The sequence below is a fragment of the Pagrus pagrus genome (genome assembly GCF_965226575.1).
Source record: "Pagrus pagrus genome assembly, chromosome: 7".
NCBI lineage: Eukaryota > Metazoa > Chordata > Actinopteri > Spariformes > Sparidae > Pagrus > Pagrus pagrus.
In genome coordinates, this window is record NC_140191.1 from 26,631,861 (window position 1) to 26,646,726 (window position 14,866).

Here is a 14,866-nt window from a genome sequence, read left to right on the forward strand (position 1 = left end):
ACAGGCTTGTGGAGTAATGTAATACATTTGAAGTGCTTATGTAATTAGGATGCAAGAAAATGTAACTGTTTAGTTAAATAGATGAATACTAACAGGATTTAAAATTGTAATATAAAGAATGATGTGCACACCTGACAATTTTTCACAAGTCACAACTGATATTACTTTTCTTTCATCTTCATTTGCATATGTTTGCCATAAAGGTAAATCAAAAGCAACAGAAAGTAATCAAGTTATATTACTTTACTGTTGTGATACTTGGATTAGGTTAATGACTATGTTTAAAAAATACATTAGTAACTGTATGGGAATATATTTTAACAGTAACCCTCCCAACCCTGGTTCTAAATTATCAATAATCAACATAGGGTTTATCAATATGCACTGTTTTAGCATGTTGTGTGCTAGCAGAGCCACTCTTGATAGCTTCAGCCAATTTAAGCTGGATACATTCATATCAGTAGCAACTTAAAATCCACAGATTAAAAGAAATAGCGGTATAACATAGTTTTGTTCCAGCGGCTTTCACTTGAATAAATAAAGTCGTGGCAACTTTTTCACAGGAGCTATAAGCAATGTTAATTTATAAAATTAGTTTTAAAAGGGAATTTTACCATTTATCGTTTCCTTCTCTCTCAAGTCCTGATCAGTAGGGCCTTAAGTACTTTTATCATGTTTTATTATGTTTGTTTATTTTAAGTTTTGATGTAAAATGTGTGTTAAGACGGAGGCCTTGTCTTTCTCCCTACAGGTACAAATACAGTAACCTGAAATATGCAGGTTTGTTCATTTTAGAGGCCTGACCATACACACACTACTTTATTTAGTGTTGTTTGGTAAAATTCACAGTGGTGACTCTTTTTTTAAGTTTAAATTGACTGCATTTTAATTCATTTGAGTCTTAGTTTTCTTATGTTGACTTTAATATGTTTGTGTTGTATTTATGTTGCTGTTCATAATTGTTATTGAATCTAATTTCAAGCTAAGATTATTATTAACTTTAACAATTATACTTGCTGTTAGTGTTTAGTTGAATTGAGTGATAGTTATCAACTGTTCTGCTAAATGTCTTCGTCACTGTCAAATATCACATTCAGCTTTAATGATCTAATATTAGTCAGGCTCTAGAAGAAATAACAGTAACATTCAAATACTGTGTTTGTATTTCTATCCTTATTCAACATTGCAAGTGATATTCTGATCATATACAGTATTTTTGTACCATGTAAGTGCTCTTGTATATCAAAGGTACAAAGGAAAAGCGGCAGGAGATACAGTATTGACATGTCACACACCCAACATGATACTACAAAGCTCCTCTCTATGATTTCATCCCTCCCTCTATCTCCTTACTCCCTTTTTTCCTTATCTTTCCTTCCGGTGCTGCTCTCATTCTCTCATACAACCACACCACCCCACCCCCCACTATCTGTCCTCCTTCTTATCCTCCTCCTTCTCATCTTCTATGTCTCTCTCTCTCAGACATGTAATATCTCTTAGTATCTGCTACTTACTTCCTGTACCTTTCTGTTCCTTCCGCTTTAACAACATCTCCACTCCCCCTTTCCATTTTGATATCCTCCACTCCCTGCATCTCCTCGCAGCATCTATGAACATATCCCTCGTCTCCACTCCCTATATTTATCTCTTCCTTATCTGGATCTCCCTCTCCTTCTCTCCATGCATGCCTATCTGTCTGTATCTGCTCTCTCCCAGTCTCAGTGGGCTCAGCTCTCATAAGGGAGGGTGCCGAGGGAGGGATGAACCTGAAATGGTAAATTGTTTATTTCTGACAGCTCCGCGGCAGCATTAAGCACCACCCACTAAAACCAGATGAAGGTAGTGAAGTCAAAGAATGAAAACAAACAAACAAATAAAAAAAACAAAAACAAGTCATATTCATCACAGTAATTGTGTGGGTGCTTTGGGTACGCGGGCGGCCGGGTGCCGATGAGGGATGGCGCTGCTCACGAGCCTCCCTAACGTCCATGAATCACAGCCCGAGTCGCTCGCCGGCCCTCAGCCGCCATAAAACAAAAGATGGAGATGAAAAATGCAGCAATTAAGTGATTTGATTTCTGCTCTACCCTCCTGTCCTCCTTTCTACCAGCCCCCCTTTTGGCCACACACATACACACAAACACACACACGAAAACGCATACAAACAGAATAAGAGTACCTCTTTGCAAACCCTGTGATGCACATGCAAAAGGACATACGCTGGCATGCATAGACACTGCTGTGCACACAAACACAAAAAACACACAAATATAAAAATGTTTACTCAAAACTCATCTCAGTTTTCTGTCACAAAGAGAATTGACTTCTTATACTGTACATGCCGTTTGATTGACCCAGCTTGAGGCTTTAGGATGCTGAGCCCCTGCAACACTTGAAGAATAAACACTGATGAGACAAATGGGTTGGTATGAGGGAACGTTACTAGTGCATACAGATAACCTGAGATCATCTCTGACTAATGAACTGCTACACAAATACAAACTGATTACTGCAGCACTGCATTAGTAGTGATGAATCATAAACCCTTATCATATGTTTGGCTTAAAGTAGCTCAAGGTGATACAGTCTTCTTATTAGTCTTAAGATAGTCTTGACTACAAAAGCATCACAAAGTACTTTGAGCTAAGGCCTCATTTAACCAAAACAAACAGCTTCGGCATTGTCAGCTTGCTAATTAGCAAACAGGCTAGTTTACAAAGCAACCACTAGTCACAAAACAAATACTAGTCGCATGAGCTTAGAGCCAGAAAGTCATTTATAAAGCAGCCATTTGTAATGTTTAAAGAGTACTGCAGTGGTTAGGATTTGCACTTCTATAAAGCTGCCCGACTTGAAAATGACAAAAAAAATAATGGTCAGTCTGATGCATGACATGCATCAAAGCACCCACACTGCTTATTTTCTGTATAATGTAAGCCCACACACCAGTAGTGTGTCAGGATACACCTATTAGCATCATGTGTCAACAGGCATCAAATGATGTATTGCAATGCAAACAGTATGCATTTCATCTCCCTCCTGTATAGGTTAAGCTCCAAAAACACTAGATCCAACCAACAATGCAACTCAGCAGTGACTTTTTATCAGACCTTCCTTGCCCGTTAACCATTCAATTTGGACATACATTGAGGTGGTTATTTTGCAGTGGTGTTGGACTGGACTGCATTATATTGTTAGGTATTTCTAACATATAAATACATATGTACATGAGAGGGGTATAATATTAGATCCACCTTTCAATGTAGATAGAATCAATATGATGTCATGCTAACAACAAGAGTCACTCCCAGGTAGACCACTGGCGGTCAATATGCAGTGAAGATATGTTAAAATGGCAAATTTGTTAATTGATTGTTGTTATTTTCAGCCTTAACTGTTTAAAGAAGTTTAAAAAATATACATTTAAACCCACAATCTGATGTTTCAGCTGTCCTTAGTTTATATACTGAGCTGCTTTGTAAGCGTCTTTGATATCTACCCACAGTGACATCTCAAACCAACTGCTAGTTTTGGGTACACTCAAGATATTATTTCTTTAGCCCAACCGGTAAATTAGTCTCCAAACTAACGTTAGTGAAAGTGTTGTTATTAATGAGATATGAAAGGATCAAATAAGAGTTTTAGATAAATTAGATGTATATATATATATATATATCTTGAAAAAAGACAATTAAATTGTATATAATGGTATGTACTACAGCCTTAAAAATAAACATAAAGTACAATTACTACCTTCCTGACAGTGTCAACAAAAACTGAACAACTGTAACCTTCGTAAAAATAGAATTAATGGCAGAGCTATTGTATTGGCTTGCATTACATTGTACAGGTGTACCTAATGTAGACTGCAAAACTGGCCACCTGACAAAAGGCGACCTGAAAACTCTTCAAGTACTTTCTGTTGTTATGAACAATTTTCAAGTCCATAACCCCCCAATTAACATATTTTGGGGGTTTGAATTGAAACTTTCTATTGAGCATTAGTATCTGTTTGTCTGTGCCTCTCTGGAGCAAAACATATTAGAACAATTTACCTCCTACACGCTGCGGTGTGGAGACTACATTTAAACACTGCACTCTATGAGAAATGTGGATGCTTTAACATTGTTTAGCATGGGGGGGCTTGCTTAATGGGACTTGGCTAAGCATGTGTAATTAAGAGCAGGGGTAAGTGGTGAGTTGCAGAGTGCATGGTGTGTGTGTTTGTGTGTGAGGGATATAGTAGCAGCATCAGGCCATGATGGAGTGCTTTGTGGAGCCAAACACCCATTCAGCAAGCTGTGTGCTCATTAATCCTGCCAAACTCCACTTGTTACATGCACGCACAGGAAATCATGAGGCTAGGTAAACAGGGAACTGCTGCGATCCATCACTGCACGCTGGTGAACACAGGCACACGCGGACACGTAAGCGAACACACACACACACGCACTGATGCAGTGTACATGAGAAATGATAAACCTACGCCCATAGGAATACAGTAAAATCACACACAGCTCTGCTGGAACCTGACAAATGTACAGACATAAACAGATGCAAACTAAATCACACACAATTTTTTTTTATCTGAGAGTAAGTACATATAACACTCTTTCTCCTTTCAGAACGTTGTATTTGCTTTATGTACGAGATGTAAAGGACGACAGTTTCAATATCAACCCAGGAATAGTTCTCTTCTGAACATTACAGAGGAATCAGATCGGCGGGGGTGAAGTCCTGCACTTGCTATTAGTAGAAAGAAATACTGCCACAAAGCCTGGAAAGAAATCAATAGAGCTTGACCCCAGTTTGACCTCTCGTTGAATGGAGAAGTTATGGTACCACACTGGCCTTGACATTAGCTTATTTGATGGTGTGTTTTCCCGACAACAGCTCTCTCTGCTCTCCTTCCTTTCTTTCTCTTCCTACTTGCTTCAATTGCTTTGTTTCCATCTCTTAAATGCGTGTGAATATGCACGCACAGGCTCACACACACACACATACACACACACACACATTACATGACAAATGCAGTATAGGGCCAGTTACACAGCCCAGTGGTTAGATGCAGCGTCGGAACAGATCTGTTATATCTATACGCCTGCCTGGCTGGAGCGTTTACTGAAGCCATCAGTGAGGCGGCATTCCATATATCTTTGACAGAGAGGGGAACAATACTATTTACAGCAGTTTAGCCCGGGGAGGGGGGAACTTCCAGTTAATGAGCTACTTTTTTATTTTTTCTTGTTCTAACATTCAGTTTTCAAAATGGCCACCCTTCAGGAGGACAGATTAGACACAATCCCAGGCTGCTGCTCACATGCTAATAAACTCCATTACAATGCATGTAAGAAAACACCAACAAAAAACAAGGTAGGGCCTCCACAAACAAGTCTGGTTTTCTATTTCATTACCCTCCTTCATCACAGAGACTCGCACTTTAAGCTGCTAAATAAGATACTAAATCCATATGCAAACACACATGACCACAAAACAACCAATACAATGCAAACACAAACACCAGAAGAAGAAAACAATCATTTCATTTTAGATTTTACAATTACAGCTTTTACTGTTCTTTCTCTCCTGTCCATGTGATGATGCAGCTGCAGGCTTCATCCAATTGAGCAGCGCATAATATTTACCCAGAGTGCTCCTGCTCCACAGAGGCAGCCTGGGAAAACAAGACCTGATAAGGTCAAGGGTCACAGGTCACCCAGGGGCCAATCAAGGGTTAGTGTTGGAGCAGGTTCAGGTTTGGGCTGGATGTAAAAGGTCAGCAGGGTCAGGTCAGGTCAGAGATGGGGCTAGCTGTCAGCTGGGGTTAGTAAAAGGTGACAAGAAAATCAGGGTCTATTTTACCTAAACGTATGAACTACCACCGGCATAGAGAACGCATAGAAAAAGAATTTCCCCTTGTGGGATTAAATAGTATAAAAAATTAAAACACTACAGTTGTGGTAAGAGAGGGAAGAGATTTAAATATCAAAATGTGTCAAAGTTGAAGGTTTTTTTATGATCTAAAAAAATAATGCTTTCTGGGAATATCATTTTTATTTTATTTAAACAACGTCAACACCGACAGCAACAACAAAAATAAAAAAAAACCTATATAGTCATCTAATCCTGATTTTCAGCATATCCTCATGTCTGTTTTAATATCTGATGTTTACTGGCGAGTGTACGACCATTTCTACAGTACTGACCTGAGGTTATAACAGTGTGGAGTCACCCTGACAATCACACTGGATTTTCATTTAATTTTCACTCTGTTTTGTATTATAATAGCTGTGTGAATATGTGAAAAAACTCAGATGTGGGTGGTGATTCAAAGGTCCCGAACCAGACCCCTGTTAAGTATTAGATGTGGAAAATCCATCTAATGCATCCATTTTGCAAAGTTATTTTGATGGGGGGAGGAGAACTGTCGACATTTAGCTGTAGGCTCACGTTTGGTCTATCTAAACAAGCAATGCTCCACCTGTTGAACAGTCTGATCTAGGAATGGAGCCTCTATCTGGTTAAAACAGCCTGTATAGATTCCATTTACAGATTTTATATTGTGTGAGGTTGTACTTTGAACTGAATGTCATCATAAACATGCAAAAGCTAGCATGCTAAAGTTTTAACATGTAATGATTACCATGTTTTCCATCTTAGTTTGGCCTATTACCAAGATTTGCACATTAGCTCCACAGACAAAACACAGCCTAAGCTGATTTTTCAGGTTGGCCACACACCAAAGTATTGAACAAATGAAAACTTTGACCTGATGGCACCAGGAAGGATGTAAGTGGATCAACAAAGTTTATCCTGATCCTGAGGGTCACGTGAACGACTGTGTCAAATTCCATGGCAGTCCATCCAAAACTAAGACATTTCACTTAAACCCACAAATGTCACTTTCTAGTGGCACAACAGAGAAAGTCAGGGGTTCACCACAGTCATAGGATTAATCCCTGAAGCCACACTGCTGGCTTGGCTGAAAAATATTGTACCTCACAGCTTAACATTAGGCTACAGTGCAAATAAAAAGTTGATATTACTGCAACCACGCTGGACATATAACTACGACAGTTAGGTGAGACTATTAATACGATGTGGAGTAGGCGTCTTTGTTCAGCATATATAAGAAAAAATGACCGACAGACAAGCAGACCTGAGCCAGAAATTCTGGATTCCCACAAGCATCTCTCCCTGTAAACTGGAGAAGATTTTGATGAGAAATCCCGGGAAATACTAGGATCCCAATGCCCTGTATTTAACCCAAGTAGAAATGTGATGAGCACAGTAATGACCAAAAATCCCTTAATTATAAACACAATATGTGACGACGCTGCATCTGCAAGCCAAAAACAAGCACATTTTTTATTTTTTTGCAAGATCAGTTTTTCTTCCACAAACAACTGCAAGATTTCACCGCACAAATAAGTGGAAAAAAATAATGGGCAACAGCTCCCTTTAGACCTTTTCCTCCTCCCATTTTAGTTTCTTATAAAGCAGAAAAATGACCCACTGAACGCTTCGAACCACTGTATCAATGCCTGACTGACAGAAATAGAGCTCTACCTCCCCCCTGCCCAGCCTACACAACACAAACAGACTCACAATGAAGCCCATATGAATGGAGACCTGTCAATCACAGGAAACCCATCCATCACCAGGCAATATACAAATGATCATCTCCTAGAATCATATTCACCAGCCGTGAGCAAGTATACAGCCCCACACACACACACACACACACACACAAATACACATATAGGTACTGTGGACAAATGCACACAGACACAAACAATGAAACACAGGCATAAACAAAAATACACACATTCACAGACAAAATGCGCATAAACATACACACAGCTCATCCAGTGTTGGCGCCCAGACTGTAGAAGTCATCAGGGACCTGTAAAGCATTACCCTCTGTGTGACTCGAGCCACTCCAGAAATAGCCTCTGTAATGTATTCTTACCGCCACCGTCTCTTTTGCACAATAGTGCCCTTAATAACACACTCCATTTCTGTTGGCATAAATAAGGGCTCCATTTCCATCTTATTTCATGCAAATGAGAGCGCCGGCGCCCAAACAGGTAGTGGGAGTAGTGTGTGAGTGGAGTGTGGAAGTGTGTAGTCGCTGAGTGTAGTGGCATGATTGGGGACGAGCGCATTCAAATGAGCGTTGGAGAGACCCCACAATGTGCCAACGACTCCCACGCCAGCCTGCCAACGGCGTGACAGACAACGTCACTTAAGGGCCCCGCAGCCTGCACAGGGTGCCATTACAGGGGCCAACGCAAAACCAATATTTATCCAGGCAAATGGTTCTCTGGAGAGAGATTATTGATGCAGACACAAGAGTTGCACTCCGGTAGCAGGCGCTGGTGCGGCCCACTACCATGGCATCGCTCTGATTTGCTGATTCCATTGTTTCACTGGGTTTTGTAGAGCAACGATTGGCTCCTTCTTTGGTAACCATGCCATTGGTACAAGAAACCACAGCAAGAAACATCTGGACTGCATGTGACTGACAAGGACAGGCTTTCCTGAAAACATGTCTGCACAGAGATCATGTAAAAGTGCTGTTTAATTGCATTGCTGTGCTACACCTGCTGTGACATCACTGATAAGGGTGTTGCCAGAAGTAACGCCAGGCTCCCTGATCCAAGTGTCCATCCTCCAGAAGACTCAACCACTGTTTGCTCCGTGTGTGTTCATGACCGTTTCGTGTCATCTCTGAGATTCCCTCTTGTGTGTATGTGTAGTCTGTCTTCTATCCATCTTCTATACATCTGTGTTGAGGAAGGAATATCATTCGGTGAAATCTGACGTTGAACAAAATCAAATCCTACATTTTCAGGACTGGGCCTGTTAATGGGGAAGGGCATCAAGACATATATTGTGCTATAAATTAACCTACTGTGTTCAAACTGCTTGTTGGTTGCTGCAAAATAGCCACTTGCCGCACACTACGTCATAGTTTACTCATCACTACATCACTTGATCGTAGACTATACCACAGACACACCATGCATGATCAAAGATATTGCAACAGAGATCATATTTTTTTCAAGAAAGCATCTACAATGCCAGCAGCAACGCCAGTGGCAGCGAGTGATTATTGATGACGCTTATTATTTGTGATATTTTACTCAATCCCAGCATATTATAGAGGCTCCCTATTGAGTCCAGTAACAGTCACCCTCCAATATTTTCTGCCCTTTGCATCAACACAAACTCATTTTCAGGATCCAGAAAGTCATACTTCTATGTGACGCATATGTGGTCTCAGAAAATCAAACCCAAATCATATTTTATTTTTCAAGAAGTACAAAAACAGCCTAAAATGCCAGCGGCAATGCCAGTGGCAACGACTGATTACTGGGGCAGCTTATGTGGCGGATTGACTGTTTGTTACCTCATACTGAGGTGCAGGGTGGGTGAGTGCAAAAACATACATGTGATGCTGATGTGAAATCTTGTAATGCTTGAAATTCCTCATTTTGTTATTGAGTTTGTTTCCATCTTCGCTGCTTTAACTCTGCACTTCTCAGCGAGAAGTTGTCAGTCAAGCCGTGTGGGTGGATTTCTGACAGCTCTTTCCTTGGGCTTTATTCTGCTGATGAAGTTTGAGTTTCTTCTGAGTTTTATTTTTCTTTGCAAAGTCTTCTGCTGTTCCAAACGCATCAGAAGTGTAGGCAGACATGTAGGCATCACTTCCTGAGCAAAAGACATAGCCAGCATCAGGTGTTTAGAGAAAAGCTCAGCTTCAGTCAGTAAAATGAACATATATTTATTTTGAGATCCTTATTTTAACTCCGTGGAACTGGAGTTGATCATGATTACACAACACATTTGGGAAATGTAGGCCCGGAGGAGAAGTTGGGGGGAGCGGGAAGTAGAGGTGGAGAGGAGAAAAGGTTTACAGGGGTGGATGGTGGTCAGATAAAAGAGCTCCACACTCGCTTCAAGGAAAGGTTAATGTCTCTCTCTCGATTTCTCCGTCTCTCCCTCCCTCGCTTTCCCAGCTGAGGTCTGTGTGACTTACAGCAGGTCCACACTGCATTAGATTAAATCATAAATTACCCACCCACCCCCATATCTGCATCCCCCCCTCCCTCCCTATCTCACTCTTCCCTCTCCCGTCCTCTCCCTATCTCAATCTCGCTCTCCCTTTATTCTCCTATATTCCATTCCCCATGTATTTCTCCTGCTCCCCCACTATTATTTCTCCCCAGCTCTAATCATTATTCTCTTTTCTTCGCCCCCCTCATTTCTCTCGCTCTCCCTCTACTCTCCAATATGAATGCCTTTCTGTTAAGAGGACTGCTAAAGTGGGTTTGGACAGCAGGCCATGTGGGTGAATGCTTGCTAGTGTGATGTTGTTTGGTCCTATAGTGTGTCTTTGAGTGGGGGTGTCGCATGGTATAGGCATTCAGGCTCAAATGTTGTTGCATGTGATGTCCTCGTTTTCTCCGTTTGCTGTGAAAACACCTGGGGTGGAGAGACGTGGGTTAAAGATTCATCCTGGTCTATGTACACTGGTAAAGTCTCCATCTCGCCAAGTCATTTTAAATCTTGTAGTTGTTTTTACGCCTTTCCACAACCAAAAATACAAGAGCAACAGTGTAAAGATCACATTAAACAGTATGATTATCTGATGTAATGTAAACTTTGGCATGCCCTGCGAACTAATTACCTATAGTATGTGGACTACCATTTTGAAGCCTCAAGTCAGACATTACAACCGTCGCTATCTAAATGTTCTGGAGCCAGATGCGATTTGGCCGAGAGGTTAAAGGTGGGGAGGATATGCTGGTTGGAACTGACTGAGAACCAGAGTATATGCCACACTAGCAACTTGTCAACCACAAGTTAGCCATGCCCTAAAGCATATCCTGCTTTATCGTTTAATTCACTCTAAATGGGTCCATAATTTACAAAACACACGTCATGCTGTAATGAAGAAGTTAAAGGTGTGCATATAATACAACTGCAATGTTCTCCGGACAATTGATAAACTGCCTCTTTTTTCAGCCACCAAATGTGATGGATGCCAGTAGGACGTGATAAAAATTGTTTTGCCTGCTTCTGGCTAAAATCAAGGACCTATTTTTTTTTTTTTTTTTTTAAATATTAGTAACATTTTTTTGTGATAAATCTACCAGTGTTATTATGATAAACTGCATATGAGCAAGAACATTTAAACCAGTTTTGAACAGAAATCATCTAAATCGTTTCAAGACCTTTCTTCTTGCTCTTCTCTGCATCTTGAAACAAAAATCAAAGAATCAAATAAAAAAACCTGATTTTAGAATTTACCTGAAACAAGTTGGTTGGACTGGAAACAGTGAAATACACTGAAATAATCACTTGTCTACTTTCTGCATTGGCATTTTTTTCTGTTGTATTAAAAATTTAAGAGCATGATTACAGACATATGTACATGGCTTTTAAAAAGGAGATTTTTGCAGTGTAAGAATGCATTGGAGAGGTTAATATGTACAGTATGGGGACAGTGAGAATACTGAAGGGTAACTTGTAAACATAGAAGTGGTTTGTGGGTAATTGTAGCTTGAAGAGGCTCCCAGAGGACCCTTGTACAAACTCGACACATTGTTTGTATTTGTGGTCCTGCACATTAAACTCTGGTTGGTTCAGAGGGGAAGGATATCCAGAGACACTGAGAAGTTTTATTTTATTTATTTTTGAATATTTTTTTTATTTTTTTTTATTTGGCAGTGTTATTTTCTTGCAATGAAAATAGGTTTCCATTCTTAGTTTTCTTCTTTACTTCCACCGAGTCTGGTTCTGGTATATGCAGCCCTGCCCCCTAGTGCACACATTAATGTCATGTCCGAGTATGATGACAGACACCTATGTAAACGTCTGCACACGTCGTCTTTTATTGTTTATAGACTTACAGGCACAGAGGCATGTTCCAGGCTTAACAGAGCATTGGTGGGACAAGTAAGAACCCCAGCGAAAAAAAGAGAGAAAACAACAGTCCCTCCAGTCAACCCCCACACACCTTGCTCCACCGCTCCGCTGGAGAAAAAAGGGGAATAAAATAGAGTGACCCTGCCACTAGCAGCTCTCTTTTTCCCCCACTGCTCTCTTCTTCCTCCCCCTTGCCGTGTGAAATCAAATTTCCATGTGGCTCCCGTATCTGTTGCACAGCGAGGTGATTTATCAGGGATGCAAAGAGCATGCAGAAACAATCTTTATTACATCCATTTCCTGCTTGTCAGCCGGGATCATGTTGGCTGTTCATTAAAGGCGCGGCGCAGGTGAGGAGAATGCATCCCGATGCCTTGATAGATTGTCTGCTCCCCTGTGGTGACAGCAGCTGGATGGATTGAACAGCGGGGGGCGAGGAGGGAGGAAAAAAAGCGCTGACTCCGTCGCTGCCCCTGTCAGACACACTTTTACATAGCCGGCCAGTGTCATTTCTACCAAACAGCCCCTCACACACATGCACACACAGACTTCTGACACTCTTTAGACTTCAGCCAGGGGCCTTACTTAATGCATGGATGCATGCACACCATGCGCATACAAACACAAGTATTTATAGACACTGATTTAAAATACAGACACATTGTAAAGATGAGGTTCATCTTATTACAGTTACCAACTTAGCTCTCTCAAACAAGAGTCTGGTAACCACCCATGAGGATGAAAAATGTGACATTAATTGTGAAAGGCTTTTTGCCAAATTTAAAGAAGAGAACTTGTAAAATATTGTTATTAATTTTAATATCTGAAAAATTACACTCACACAAGTAATTTGGTGTTGCTTGGCGACCACTTTGTTTAGCTACTTGTCAAGGACTCTGTTGCTTGGTGGTGAAAGATAATCATGATAATCACACTCTTATTATTTTGTGCAAAGGAGCATCTCAACAGCAGCCGGCTGTGTGTTCAGTGGTTTGTGTGTAACACTTTTTCAAATGCACAGTGATTAGGGAAATTATGGTCTGCTTGGTTTACGCTACACAAGGAAAAATATAGTGTGTGCTCAGATACTAAGTAATATGATAGAAGTCACTAAACTATGAGCTAACTCTGCACTCATATATGGCGAGGTTAACACATACAAATCACAGGCCATTAGCATACCAGTTGTTTCAGTGTTCACACACAGTATGCAATTTCTGGCGACTGTCTGAAAACAATGAAAACAAAAGACATAGTAGAGTAGTTGTTTTCATTGTTAAACAACCACCATTGATGACCAAAATCCATTTGACATGACTCAGGCAGAAATGTTCATGGACGATGTTTTAAAGTTTTACTCATGTTATTTTAATCACATTCACTAACTTCTTTCCTCAATCTCTGACTCTCTCCCAGAAATTATAGCGACAGACGACGAAATGAAATGACATCGAATAAAATTAGGGATTTCTTTAACATTTTCAATAATGTGAGTACACAACTCAACAAAATTTATAACAAAAGGTCCAGTTGTTTTTAGATATTTGTTGAATGTGGAAATGTAACATATCATACCTTAAATCAATTAATAGCAAAAGCTCTTTACCTTGAGCTTGGATTGCATTTTTAAAATCCAGTTGCCTATTTGTGGGGTTATATGATATCAATAAGTCACAAAACACTAGCTGTTTAGAAATCACTGTGGAATATGGTGAATTAGTGTTTTGGATTACTAATATTTTGATTACTGTTATTATGGTTAATGTTCAGATTATAGCATCAGAGGTGCAGATCATGTACTGATCATGACACCTCCAAGAAAAACAATTAAAGTCGTACAGTACACTTCTAAATATACACATTTCATTGTCTTAATGGACTTTTTAGAATTGCAAGTGGGACAATGACACACTCAGTACAACTGTGATGCGCAGCATGAGCAGACAGTAGTGTAAATGCATTTCACGCAGTATGGACACAGCTCATTAAGTCAATCAGCGGAGGCTGTAGATAATCAAAAATACAGCTCTACCTCTTACAGCAGCTACGTAAGCCTGCAGAATCAGCCATAAAATGTTTTATCACACCTCCTACATCAACAGATAGATACATACATACAGTATGACAACATAAATATAGCTCTGCATCCATACTGGCCTCACATTATTCCCTCTGTGCACTGCTTTTCAAGGTACAACTATTAAATTACACCATCTTCAACTTACTGTAATTTCTAAGACGTGAAACACGGAAATGTACAACATGTATACATACAGGGCTGGCTCAAATTGATGTTTACCTGTATATGTTCTACAGTAAATATTGTAACATTTAATAGAGACCATTTGCTTGCTCTTTGCAAATCACTGTAAGACAGTCCTGCCTTATAGGAATCTCTACTGACTGAGCTCACTGAATTATCTTTGTCTTCTTTGTATGTATTCCCCCTCTATTCTTCCTCCCTCCATTCATCCTTCTACCTCACCTACCCAGTCTAATTTGTGTCCTGTGTCTCTCTGTGCACCAATGACATGTAATGACAATGGCGTAAGCACCGATCGATATTGGAGTGCTTTTGGGACGCCCAGCCAAGAGGGACAGAGGCCAGTGTTGATAGCAGGGTGACAGGGACACCGTGGACTGTCATGGGACAAGTTGGGAGGAGGGTGCATGCTATTTCAATGATCAATCTATATCTTCAACCCACTCACTGGTCATTATCAGTGGACAAGAGCCTAATCCCTACTGTCTATGTTGATGTAAACTATATGCAAAAGTTGTCTTTCATTCCTGCAATGAAAGGGTTCTAAAGATTTATTAAAGCATAGTACAAGTTCTAAATGTTTGCGTAGGAACTGAAAAATAAGAAGGTTGGTAAGTAGTAAGTAAATATCACCTGCTCCATATAAATCTGCTTAAGCTCTTATTG

General features: G+C 40.2%; 1 protein-coding gene across 1 annotated transcript in view; it reads right to left on the reverse strand.

The window, feature by feature from the left end:
• LOC311260150 (neuroendocrine convertase 2-like) overlaps positions 1-14,866 on the reverse strand; it is a gene marked incomplete at its 3' end in the record, with an annotated part of 183,894 nt that overhangs the window by 118,555 nt on the left and 50,473 nt on the right. The window lies entirely within an intron of this gene.